The sequence below is a fragment of the Rutidosis leptorrhynchoides genome, chromosome 2 (genome assembly GCF_046630445.1).
Source record: "Rutidosis leptorrhynchoides isolate AG116_Rl617_1_P2 chromosome 2, CSIRO_AGI_Rlap_v1, whole genome shotgun sequence".
Taxonomy (NCBI): Eukaryota; Viridiplantae; Streptophyta; class Magnoliopsida; order Asterales; family Asteraceae; genus Rutidosis; species Rutidosis leptorrhynchoides.
Genome location: NC_092334.1, coordinates 697871385 through 697884477, shown reverse-complemented (window position 1 = coordinate 697884477; position 13093 = coordinate 697871385).

Genomic DNA, 13093 nt, shown 5'->3' with positions numbered 1-13093 from the left:
AGCTACCGTTTTAACTACCATCGGTGAGATGATTTCGTCATTGCACTACGCGTTAGCTACCGATGTATTGTATTGTATTGTATTATAGTCGACTTTGTAGTTGGTAACGAAGGGATGATTTTGCATTGCGTACGCATTAGCCCCCGTTTCAGCTACCCTCGGAGGGATGATTTTGCATTGCGTACGCATTAGCCCCTGTTGTAAGAATTATATTGTATTAACTACCACGGTGAGATGATTTTGTCATTGCACTACGCATTAGCTACCGTTGGTGAGTTGTTTGAAAGGTTCCGGTATTCTTCATATGAATGATTTTACAGCAGGAATAGACCTGCACAGATTGTTTTCTAATTATGAGTATCTTGTGGTCTATTATATTATTGAAAAATGATTATTTATGATAAACTAATGAATTCACCAACCTTTTGGTTGACACTTGAAAGCATATTTATTCTCAGGTATGAAAGAAATCTTTCGCTGTGCATTTGCTCATTTTAGAGATATTACTTGGAGTCATTCATGACATATTTCAAAAGACGTTGCATTCGAGTCGTTGAGTTCATCAAGATTATTATTAAGTCAATTATAGTTGGATATATTATGGAATGGTATGCATGCCGTCAACTTTCGATGAAATGAAAGTTTGTCTTTTAAAAACGAATGCAATGTTTGTAAAATGTATCATATAGAGGTTAAGTACCTCGCGATGTAACCAAATGTAATGTATTCGTCCTGATGGATTAGGACGGGTTATTAAATTTGGTATCGGAGCTGTTTTAAGCTGTGTCGTCGGCTTAATCGTAGAGGGGGTTCTCATAGTGTTACCTGTGACGAAGCATTGGCTCTTACTCCTCTCGGTCCGAATATGGTTGGTTTTGCCGAGAGGCAGGACCGTAAAATCAGTGTCTGAGGTACACTCAGTGGTCACCAGGCAGTTAGCTGGGAAGGCACTGGGTGGGACGTGTGGTGTGAAAGAACCCGTTCATATACATTATAAACGATTCACAATAGTTGATTACATTGCGAGGTATTTGACCTCTATATGATACATTTTACAAACATTGCATTCATTTTTAAAAGACAATCTTTCTTTACATCGAAAATTGACAGGCATGCATACCATTTCATAATATTCACTATCCAACTATAAATTAATTTAATAATAATCTTTGATGAACTCAATGACTCGAATGCAATGTTCTTCGAAATATGCTATGAAAGACTCCAAGTAATATCTTTAAAATGAGCAAATGCACAGCGGAAGATTTCTTTAACACCTGAGAATAAACATGCTTTAAAGTGTCAACCAAAAGGTTGGTGAGTTCATTAGTTTATCATAATCATTTATTTCCATCATTTTAATAGACCACAAGAATTTCATTTCCAGTTCTCATAAATATACGTCCCATGCATAGAGACAAAAAATAATCATTCATATGGTGAACACCTGGTAACCGACATTAACTAGATACATATAAGAATATCCCCTATCATTCCGGGATCCTCCTTCGGACATGATATAATTTCGAAGTACTAAAGCATCCGGTACTTTGGATGGGGTTTGTTAGGCCCAATAGATCTATCTTTAGGATTCGCGTCAATTAGGGTGTCTGTTCCCTAATTCTTAGATTACCAGACTTTAATAAAAAGGGGCATATTCGATTTCGATAATTCAACCATAGAATGTAGTTTCAATTACTTGTGTCTATTTCGTCAAACATTTATAAAAGCGCATGTATTCTCAGTCCCAAAAATATAAAGGGTAAAAAGGCAAATGAAACTCACCATACTGTATTTCGTAGTAAAAATACATATAACGTCATTGAACAAGTGCAAGGTTGGCCTCGGATTCACGAACCTAAATTAATTATATATATTTATGTGTTGGTCAATATTTGTCTAACAAATTAGGTCAAGTCATAGTGTACCACAATCCTAATGCTCGAGACTAATATGCAAAAGTCAACAAAAGTAAATTTGACTCAAAATAATTTCCAAAAATCTATACATGATTAATATATAGTTTAAATATCGTCGTTTTATATTTTTAAATATTTTTAAAAGATTTATTAGAGTAAATAATATAATTTATTTATTAATAAATAAAATTTTATATTATATTTATATAATAAAATATACTTTTATATATATTAAGTAATAAAATTTATAGGGTTCATTTAATATTATAAAGATAATATGATAGGTATTATTAAAGTAAGTTATTACACGTAGTAAAATATGTTTGTATCAAATATTTATTTGATAAAATAATATCTATAATGATAGTAAGTAAAAGTTGTATTATTTTGTAATAATAATTATTATTATAAAAATATCAATATTTATAATTACTAAGATGACATTATGATAAACGATAATTCTAATTATGATAACTTTAATATTTACGATAATTTTTAATATTATCTTTAAAATAATAATTCTATTTAAAATAATAATAATAATGATATTTTATAGTAACAATGACATTTCTATTAAAATGATAATTTTTGTTAAAATGATAGTTTTAATACTAACGATAATTTTAATAATAATAGTAATGATAAAAATAATAAGAATGATAATTTTATCTAAATCAATATCTTATAATATTTTAATTTCATCATGATACTCTTACCCATTATTTCCTAATCGTTTCGTTTAATTGCTTTTAATCGTCTTTTATATCGTGTTCGTAATAATGATAATAATAGTAATCAAAATAATTAGGTGTTACAAATATTTGTTTTAATTACACTAATATTAATAATGATAGTTACTATAACATTATTAACGATAATACTAATAATTATCTTAATGATAATATAGTAATAATAATATTAACAATAACAATAACCATTTTTAAATAATGATATATATATTAATAATGATAATAATAATAATAATACCAATAATAATAATAATAATAATAATAATTGGATAATAATAATAATACTAATTATAACTTTAACGATAATAACGATAGTAATAATAATAAAAAATAACAATTTTTTTAATGATAAATCCTTTTATTGATAAAGATAATAATAATAATAATAAGATAAAACTAGAACGACGATAATAACGACGATAATAATAATCATTTTTAATAATAATACAAAAATTCGATGGACTATAACTTCAAACCCGTTCATCGAAATCATTCGATATCTAAATGAAAAGTTCTTAATTTTTCGTTAGCTTTCCAACGACATGCATATCTTATACCTTATCTCAGTCGCATAAATAACTAATTTAGGATTCAACATAACCTAACTAAAGGCAATATCAAAAGTACAAATATGCATAATCCTATATACTCGAGCACTAGTCAAGGATACACTATTAGTATGTAAAAGTTAAATTATGAGTACTCACGTATCAATATTGAGATTCAATATTGCAGGAAAGGTACGTAGACGCAACGGAGATGATAAACACTATATTGACCTCACGAGCATACCCATGAACCATACCCAATCACCTCCATAGCTATAACCTATAATTTTCTTAATCCAATCCCACTCGAAAAACAATTTCAAAATCACTCGGACAGCACTCTGACGTAATATTTTAGGTATACTAATAATATCTTGAAATAATACGGACTAAATATATATATGTAAATCGATTGAGAGAGTTTAGAGGAAATTATTTTCAAGTTTCTATGAAAAAATGAAACCTATTGAATTCTATTTATAATAGATTTTTGAATTATTAAAGTGAATTATTAAAGTATGAATTATTAAAGTGAATTATTAAAGTATGAATTATTAAAGTGAATTATTAAAGTATGAATTATTAAAGTGAATTATTAAAGTATGAATTATTAAAGTATGAATTATTAAAGTAAATTATTAAAGTTAAAGTAAAGTAAAAATAAAGTAAAGGTAAAGTTTAAGTATAGTAAAAGTATAAAACTATGTACGTATAATACGCGTATAAATATATATAATATTAATTTAAATCGTTATATATATTTAATAAAATAAAATATAAATATCGTTATCTTTATCATACTGGTTAAGTAATGAGTTGTCAAAAGTGGTTCTAGATATTTATAAAAGTTATATACGTTTTAATAATAAAGTTCTTTTTAAACTGAAAACGTTTTTGTACGTTTGAAACTAAATCAAATAAATATAATAATTTTATTTTCCAAAACCAAATATATTTTTAAGAATCATTTTGTTTAAAGGTTAAAATAATGAAAATCGTTATATCATAAAATGTTTTAGAAAAGTAGAATCATATATATTCATAATAGGTTTCAAGTTTTTAAATTACAGTTTGTTGGTGAAGCATGGGATAAAATTCAAAGGTTAAATAAACGTATGAAATCATCTTAATAAAAAATGTCGAGTTACTTAACTTGTCGATATCCAACATCTAAGTTATTTACACTTCACGTTCTTACTTATAAATCACTTTACCATTTTCCGAATGTTGTCAAAAAGAATAGATTTCTTAAATCACAGTGGACCTCATAACATAGACCCGTAATCATATCATAATGTATCTGATAAATCAATCATTTGATATTATCTTCTAATTCCATCGATAAACATATTGAAACAAATACGTTCATGTAAAGTATTATACGTTTAATACTTTATTAATATTCTCAAGTTATAATATATATATACATATATATACATATTTATTTATATATAACGGTTCGTGAATCGTCGGAATTTGGTCGAGGTTATAATGAATGTATGAACACAATTTAAAATTCTTGAGATTTAACTTAACAAACTTTGCTTATCGTGTCGGAATAATATAAAGATAAAGTTTAAATTTGGTTGAAAATTTCCGGGTTGTCACAGTACCTACCCGTTAAAGAAATTTCGTCCCGAAATTTGAGTGGAAAGGTCGTGAATGATAATAAGTATGTTTTCATGATGCATACAGGCTGAAAATTAGAGTTTTATCATCAATGAATAATTTTGATAAACAATCCATTTATATGAAGAGTACGAATGAAGCTAACATAGAAGAGTGAAATGAGTAAATGTAGATTCATCTTATCATTTGACGTAGATATGATTGATTTCCAGATTTCAAGGGATTTGAAGAAAATCTTTGTAATAAGATTTGATTCTCCGGTAACAAAAGGAATTTGGATCCGCTTTAAATGCGATAGTCCATTTTAATTGTTCTGTCGGAGATTTTCTTATAAATTCACCTCCTTCATTTTCTTACAACTCACACCTTCTGTTGATGCATTTTATGCAAGTCCCTAGACATCTACCCACGTCTATTGCAGGTACAACAGTTTATAGGCCACCATGATCGTTCGTTATTATCCTATCTGTGTTTGTATGTGGTTACAGCAACTGCAGGAACGAGATTTAGATGTTTGACTATGTTAGACTTAGTCAGACGTCCGAGTGAAGCCTCACTCGTACGGATGATAGGCTCATACGCACGGTTGATACTGAGCTAAGTCACAATTACAACCTAAATGAGAAGACACGAGTGAGTGATCACCCGTACGGCTGATGAAGCCAACTCGTATGTGTGATGGATGAATCGTACGGGTGAGTCAACAGCAGGGGTATATAAAGTCTTATGTTCATCATTTTAGGTTAAGCCTCTCATTTGTTACACACACTCAGATCTGGTGAGCTCCTCCGATTCTCTCTCAACCCAAATCACCCAGGTGGTGAATAATAGCTCTAGGTGTTGATCTAATCACACTTGATTTAGTTATGGTATGACTAAATTAATCCCAAAAAGCTTAACCTATTTACTAGAGGGTTTGATTCACTTATTCCGTCATTGTGTGAGTTAAATCTGTTGATTTCTAAGTTCCTAGTCATGTTTCATCACCTTCTATTCTTTCCCCCTCAACTCATATTTTAAAGTGTTCATCAATATGCTCTATCCAGTTCTGATTCTCGATATACTTATAACTTTCATATCGGTCATTCTTCTTTTTTATCTACCACCGAAAGAATCTATTTACTTCTACTATACTCTTGGGTTTATAGTGTTTCTAGTTCTCCCGTGTCTTTATATTGCTATATGCATCGATATATATGGTTTATAATTTTTGGTTTGTCGTTGGGCTTTATATCTTCCCTTATATTTCAAAGTCTCTGTTTCTATCTTCTATAATCATTGTCATCCACAGTTAATGCTCTCTTTTATTTGCTGCAATTTATACCCCAATTTCTATTTCAGAGTTTTGTCCTTTCATTTCTTCTTCTTGCAATTAAGCACCGCTTGTAATGGTCCAGAATTCACAGATATGAATTTCGGAATGAACATTGTTAATGTTCCAGGAAGGAAATTGTGATGGCACGATCTTGACTTGTCAAATTACTAGAATACCTTGGAAAAGGCCGAATCATCAAGAAATATTTTCTTGATATTTTAGAGGTTAAATAGAAAACAAGAGTCGTATAACATGGCACATGATGATGTTATGATCTGTGAATCATCACGTTCTATTTAGAAACTCAGCATGAATTACTGTAATATAATCACATTGATCAAGTGTCATTATATTATACTAGCTCATGCTTCAGTTTCCAACACTACTTCAAAAACATTCATATTTTAAACTGAAAGGTTTACAGAGTATAGGAACTAAACAGTTTCCTTTTTGATGTAATACAGATAGCGCAAAGAGATAAATGATTCCAGATAAGAATAGTTATGGAAATATCTTCAGAAATATGGAGGATATTTATAATGAAAGATACGATGATATCTTAGAATTTCTAATATCAGAGGATGATGAAGAATATTGTCTGTAAGGGTTTAGTGTCAGGAGCAAGGTATTCGTTAATGACTTCAGCAGACACTGAATCATTTGGATTCTTTGAAGACAGGTTCAGTCTTTGTGATTTGTCCACAGCGTCCTTCATACTTTGCTCAATCCGTTTTCCAGTTCCAAAACTTCTCTATTTCTGAGCTTTGTTAATACACTAATCTTTATCATCAAACTTTTTACTGCTAAGGTCGTTTACAGTTTTTGTTGCTTCATCAGCATTTCGAGAACTAGTTCGCGGTTCAGAGTGTTTTTCAGAAACTTCACATTCGAAGTATGTAAGCCTTGGAAATAGACGTTATGTATAACTGTTGGCGTCAACATGCTGTGAGATTTCAAAATACTGATTGCTAATTCCCAATGATTCGTATGGTAATTCTCGTTACAAGAGGCAGATGAGTAAATGATGAGGTTTCGATAAATATAAAGATTCTTCGGAATGCTCAAGATCAGTGAAGTTGTTGGTAAGTTTATTGCTAATGTGGTGGAATATGAAAGGTTCTCCGGTAACAAAAGGGTAATCACATATATCAAAATTATGATAAGGCTACTCCGAATGAAAAATCGAAGTTGTCTTGCTGGAGCTGTGATATAATTTGCTACTTTGCAAAGGAATTGCAAGGTTATTTTTGCTAATAAATTCCAAAAGATCTGACACAGATATGTGTTGAATTATGACTTTGGTTTCGAGAGCTTTTTAAGTACATAACTGTGGGTAATATGTGGTTGGATCATCATCTCGATTGCTCATTATTTGAAGTGTCTTCAGAGATTTTCGAAGGGTTTGAACACATATTGTAATTGTTTGCATACATTTGATGTTCTAACACACTTTTGAAGTCAAAGTATAGCTTTGAAAGATGTAGGAATCTAAAGGTGATGGTACCGGTTATATCTCGAATTGTATTCTGAGATTTTAAAATCAGAATATGTAATTGGGTTTGAATGAGTATGATTGTTTTGATTTCTATGAAAGAATGTATATTATTGTGAAAGTAGGAAGTATAATTGATATTTTGCTTAATCTGATTCGAAGAATGTAACATATTAATTGTGAATTTATATATATCTCTCGGGTATTACCTACCCGTTAAAAAAATTTCACAATTAATATTTTGTACATAAGAATTTTATTACAGTCTTTATGAAAATATATATGTATATATTCTCCTCAGATGTAACATAGATTTTAATGAGTTAATACTAAATTAAACTCATTCGATTTATGGTTGGAACTAGAATTGAATAATTCCTTGAAGGCTTTAGAGGTTACATAAGTATTTCTTCAATAATATTGAAATTATGAATCAATACTTCGTTATTTGTTGAGATGTGATGTTGGTTTTCGTTAAATTCTTGTGAACTTCGCAAAGTACGAATGATGTTATCTGAAAAGTTTCGGTTACATCAATGATGAAGTGTAAAATCAAATATATACTTGATTTATTAGGAATTGGAATTTGTTGAATTGAGACAGAGATTGTAGTTAACGATGGTTAAGTCACGAGCGAGGGACGTACATTATTGCATATTTGTAATATGAATTAATCGAGTAGTTAAGATTCACACACAATAGCTTAGCACGGAAAGATTTATTTTTTATTTCAAAATATATATATATATATATAATATATATATATATAATTTCTTCAGAGGGAATGAGTTAATTCTTCATAACTTGTTGATACAATATACACGTTATTGATTCGTAATGATGTCCACAGTGATTCTTGAACTGACGGAGTTTGTGATATTATAGGTGTTGTTGATTCTGATGTTGACTGTACTGACGATGCTGGTGACGTTGACGGTACTGTTGATGCTGTTGGTAAAACAAGTTTAACTTGTTAATCACACACCATTTTTTTCAGGGTTTCTACTCTTCCTTCTATCATTTTGGTTCGCTTAACTGATTTATGGTTAGGGCTAGATTAGATAATCTCTAAGACTTTAGAGATTATATAATCGCCGCGGAATGTTTCTCCAATGAAGTTATGAATTAATACTTCGTCAGTTATTATTGTTGGTACTCCTTGGTATCTATGGTGCGTATGACGTTGATACTAGTGGGATAGATTGTGAAGTTGAGGTTTACAACATGGTTGTGGTTGGAGGTGGTAATGGTACTGTTGGCGTTGATGATGGTGGTACTGGTTATGCTGCTGGTGCTGCTGCTGGTGTTTGTAATCTCTGCACCATATTCTCCAAAGCTACTACCCGAGCGCGAAGTTCATTGACTTCTTCTATTATTCCAGGATGATTGTCGGTCGGAACGAGCGGATAAATAAAATCTAGAATTTGATGTAGTATATAATCGTGATGAGATACCCTGGAAATGAGAGAGAAAATGGTGTCTCGAACAGGTTCGCCGGTAAGTGCTTCAGGTTCTTCGCCAAGAGGGCAATGTGGTGGATGGAAAGGATCGCCTTCTTCTTGTTTCCAATGATTGAAGGGGCTACGAACCCATCCCCAATTCATCCAGAATAGGTGATGACTGATTAGTTGATCCATTCCGGTCACACTGCTTTCGGAGCTTGAGTGAGATTCCATTTCAGAATCCGAGTGACTTGAACTGATGACAAATTCCATTTCGTACGATTGGATAAAGGATTTTCGATATAAAATGATTTTTCGGCTATCGGGTGGTATTCTATTTACATAGGATATCTATATATAGATATCAAAAGATTTCATAGATTACGGAGGAATTTGCAGGATATGTCAGGCAAAGTTTAAAGTAACAGATACGATAAGATATGATTTAGCAGATACGCTAAGATATGAATTTTGTCTATACACTACTCATGCAATTAATGTAGCAAGACATGTCTAGACTAATAATGATAAGCAGGTAATTTCCTATGGATGATAAGCAGATGATTTCCGACTAGAAATTATAAGCAAAACTTTTGACATGCAGACACGGTCGAAGTCCAGACTCACTAATGCATCCTAACGACTTATCAGTTAGACACACTAATGCAGACCTGGTTCGCTAAGACCACCGCTCTGATACCAACTGAAAGAACCCGTTCATATACATTATAAACGATTCACAATAGTTGATTACATTGCGAGGTATTTGACCTCTATATGATACATTTTACAAACATTGCATTCGTTTTTAAAAGACAATCTTTCTTTACATCGAAAATTGACAGGCATGCATACCATTTCATAATATTCACTATCCAACTATAAATTAATTTAATAATAATCTTTAATGAACTCAATGACTCGAATGCAATGTTCTTCGAAATATGCTATGAAAGACTCCAAGTAATATCTTTAAAATGAGCAAATGCACAGCGGAAGATTTCTTTAACACCTGAGAATAAACATGCTTTAAAGTGTCAACCAAAAGGTTGGTGAGTTCATTAGTTTATCATAATCATTTATTTCCATCATTTTAATAGACCACAAGAATTTCATTTCCAGTTCTCATAAATATACGTCCCATGCATAGAGACAAAAAATAATCATTCATATGGTGAACACCTGGTAACCGACATTAACTAGATACATATAAGAATATCCCCTATCATTCCGGGATCCTCCTTCGGACATGATATAATTTCGAAGTACTAAAGCATCCGGTACTTTGGATGGGGTTTGTTAGGCCCAATAGATCTATCTTTAGGATTCGCGTCAATTAGGGTGTCTGTTCCCTAATTCTTAGATTACCAGACTTTAATAAAAAGGGGCATATTCGATTTCGATAATTCAACCATAGAATGTAGTTTCAATTACTTGTGTCTATTTCGTCAAACATTTATAAAAGCGCATGTATTCTCAGTCCCAAAAATATAAAGAGTAAAAAGGCAAATGAAACTCACCATACTGTATTTCGTAGTAAAAATACATATAACGTCATTGAACAAGTGCAAGGTTGGCCTCGAATTCACGAACCTAAATTAATTATATATATTTATGTGTTGGTCAATATTTGTCTAACAAATTAGGTCAAGTCATAGTGTACCACAATCCTAATGCTCGAGACTAATATGCAAAAGTCAACAAAAGTAAATTTGACTCAAAATAATTTCCAAAAATCTATACATGATTAATATATAGTTTAAATATCGTCGTTTTATATTTTTAAATATTTTTAAAAGATTTATTAGAGTAAATAATATAATTTATTTATTAATAAATAAAATTTTATATTATATTTATATAATAAAATATACTTTTATATATATTAAGTAATAAAATTTATAGGGTTCATTTAATATTATAAAGATAATATGATAGGTATTATTAAAGTAAGTTATTACACGTAGTAAAATATGTTTGTATCAAATATTTATTTGATAAAATAATATCTATAATGATAGTAAGTAAAAGTTGTATTATTTTGTAATAATAATTATTATTATAAAAATATCAATATTTATAATTACTAAGATGACATTATGATAAACGATAATTCTAATTATGATAACTTTAATATTTACGATAATTTTTAATATTATCTTTAAAATAATAATTCTATTTAAAATAATAATAATAATGATATTTTATAGTAACAATGACATTTCTATTAAAATGATAATTTTTGTTAAAATGATAGTTTTAATACTAACGATAATTTTAATAATAATAGTAATGATAAAAATAATAAGAATGATAATTTTATCTAAATCAATATCTTATAATATTTTAATTTCATCATGATACTCTTACCCATTATTTCCTAATCGTTTCGTTTAATTGCTTTTAATCGTCTTTTATATCGTGTTCGTAATAATGATAATAATAGTAATCAAAATAATTAGGTGTTACAAATATTTGTTTTAATTACACTAATATTAATAATGATAGTTACTATAACATTATTAACGATAATACTAATAATTATCTTAATGATAATATAGTAATAATAATATTAACAATAACAATAACCATTTTTAAATAATGATATATATATTAATAATGATAATAATAATAATAATAATACCAATAATAATAATAATAATAATAATAATAATTGGATAATAATAATAATACTAATTATAACTTTAACGATAATAACGATAGTAATAATAATAAAAAATAACAATTTTTTTAATGATAAATCCTTTTATTGATAAAGATAATAATAATAATAATAATATAAAACTAGAACGACGATAATAACGACGATAATAATAATCATTTTTAATAATAATACAAAAATTCGATGGACTATAACTTCAAACCCGTTCATCGAAATCATTCGATATCTAAATGAAAAGTTCTTAATTTTTCGTTAGCTTTCCAATGACATGCATATCTTATACCTTATCTCAGTCGCATAAATAACTAATTCAGGATTCAACATAACCTAACTAAAGGCAATATCAAAAGTACAAATATGCATAATCCTATATACTCGAGCAATAGTCAAGGATACACTATTAGTATGTAAAAGTTAAATTATGAGTACTCACGTATCAATATTGAGATTCAATATTGCAGGAAAGGTACGTAGACGCAACGGAGATGATAAACACTATATTGACCTCACGAGCATACCCATGAACCATACCCAATCACCTCCATAGCTATAACCCATAATTTCCTTAATCCAATCCCACTCGAAAAACAATTTCAAAATCACTCGGACAGCACTCTGACGTAATATTTTAGGTATACTAATAATATCTTGAAATAATACGGAGTAAATATATATATGTAAATCGATTGAGAGAGTTTAGAGGAAAATATTTTCAAGTTTCTATGAAAAAATGAAACCTATTGAATTCTATTTATAATAGATTTTTGAATTATTAAAGTGAATTATTAAAGTATGAATTATTAAAGTGAATTATTAAAGTATGAATTATTAAAGTGAATTATTAAAGTATGAATTATTAAAGTGAATTATTAAAGTATGAATTATTAAAGTGAATTATTAAAGTATGAATTATTAAAGTGAATTATTAAAGTTAAAGTAAAGTAAAAATAAAGTAAAGGTAAAGTTTAAGTATAGTAAAAGTATAAAACTATGTACGTATAATACGCGTATAAATATATATAATATTAATTTAAATTGTTATATATATTTAATAAAATAAAATATAAATATCGTTATCTTTATCATACTGGTTAAGTAATGAGTTGTCAAAAGTGGTTCTAGATATTTATAAAAGTTATATACGTTTTAATAATAAAGTTCTTTTTAAACTGAAAACGTTTTTGTACGTTTGAAACTAAATCAAATAAATATAATAATTTTATTTTCCAAAACCAAATATATTTTTAAGAATCATTTTGTTTAAAGGTTAAAATAATGAAAATCGTTATATCATAAAATGTTTTAGAAAAGTAGAA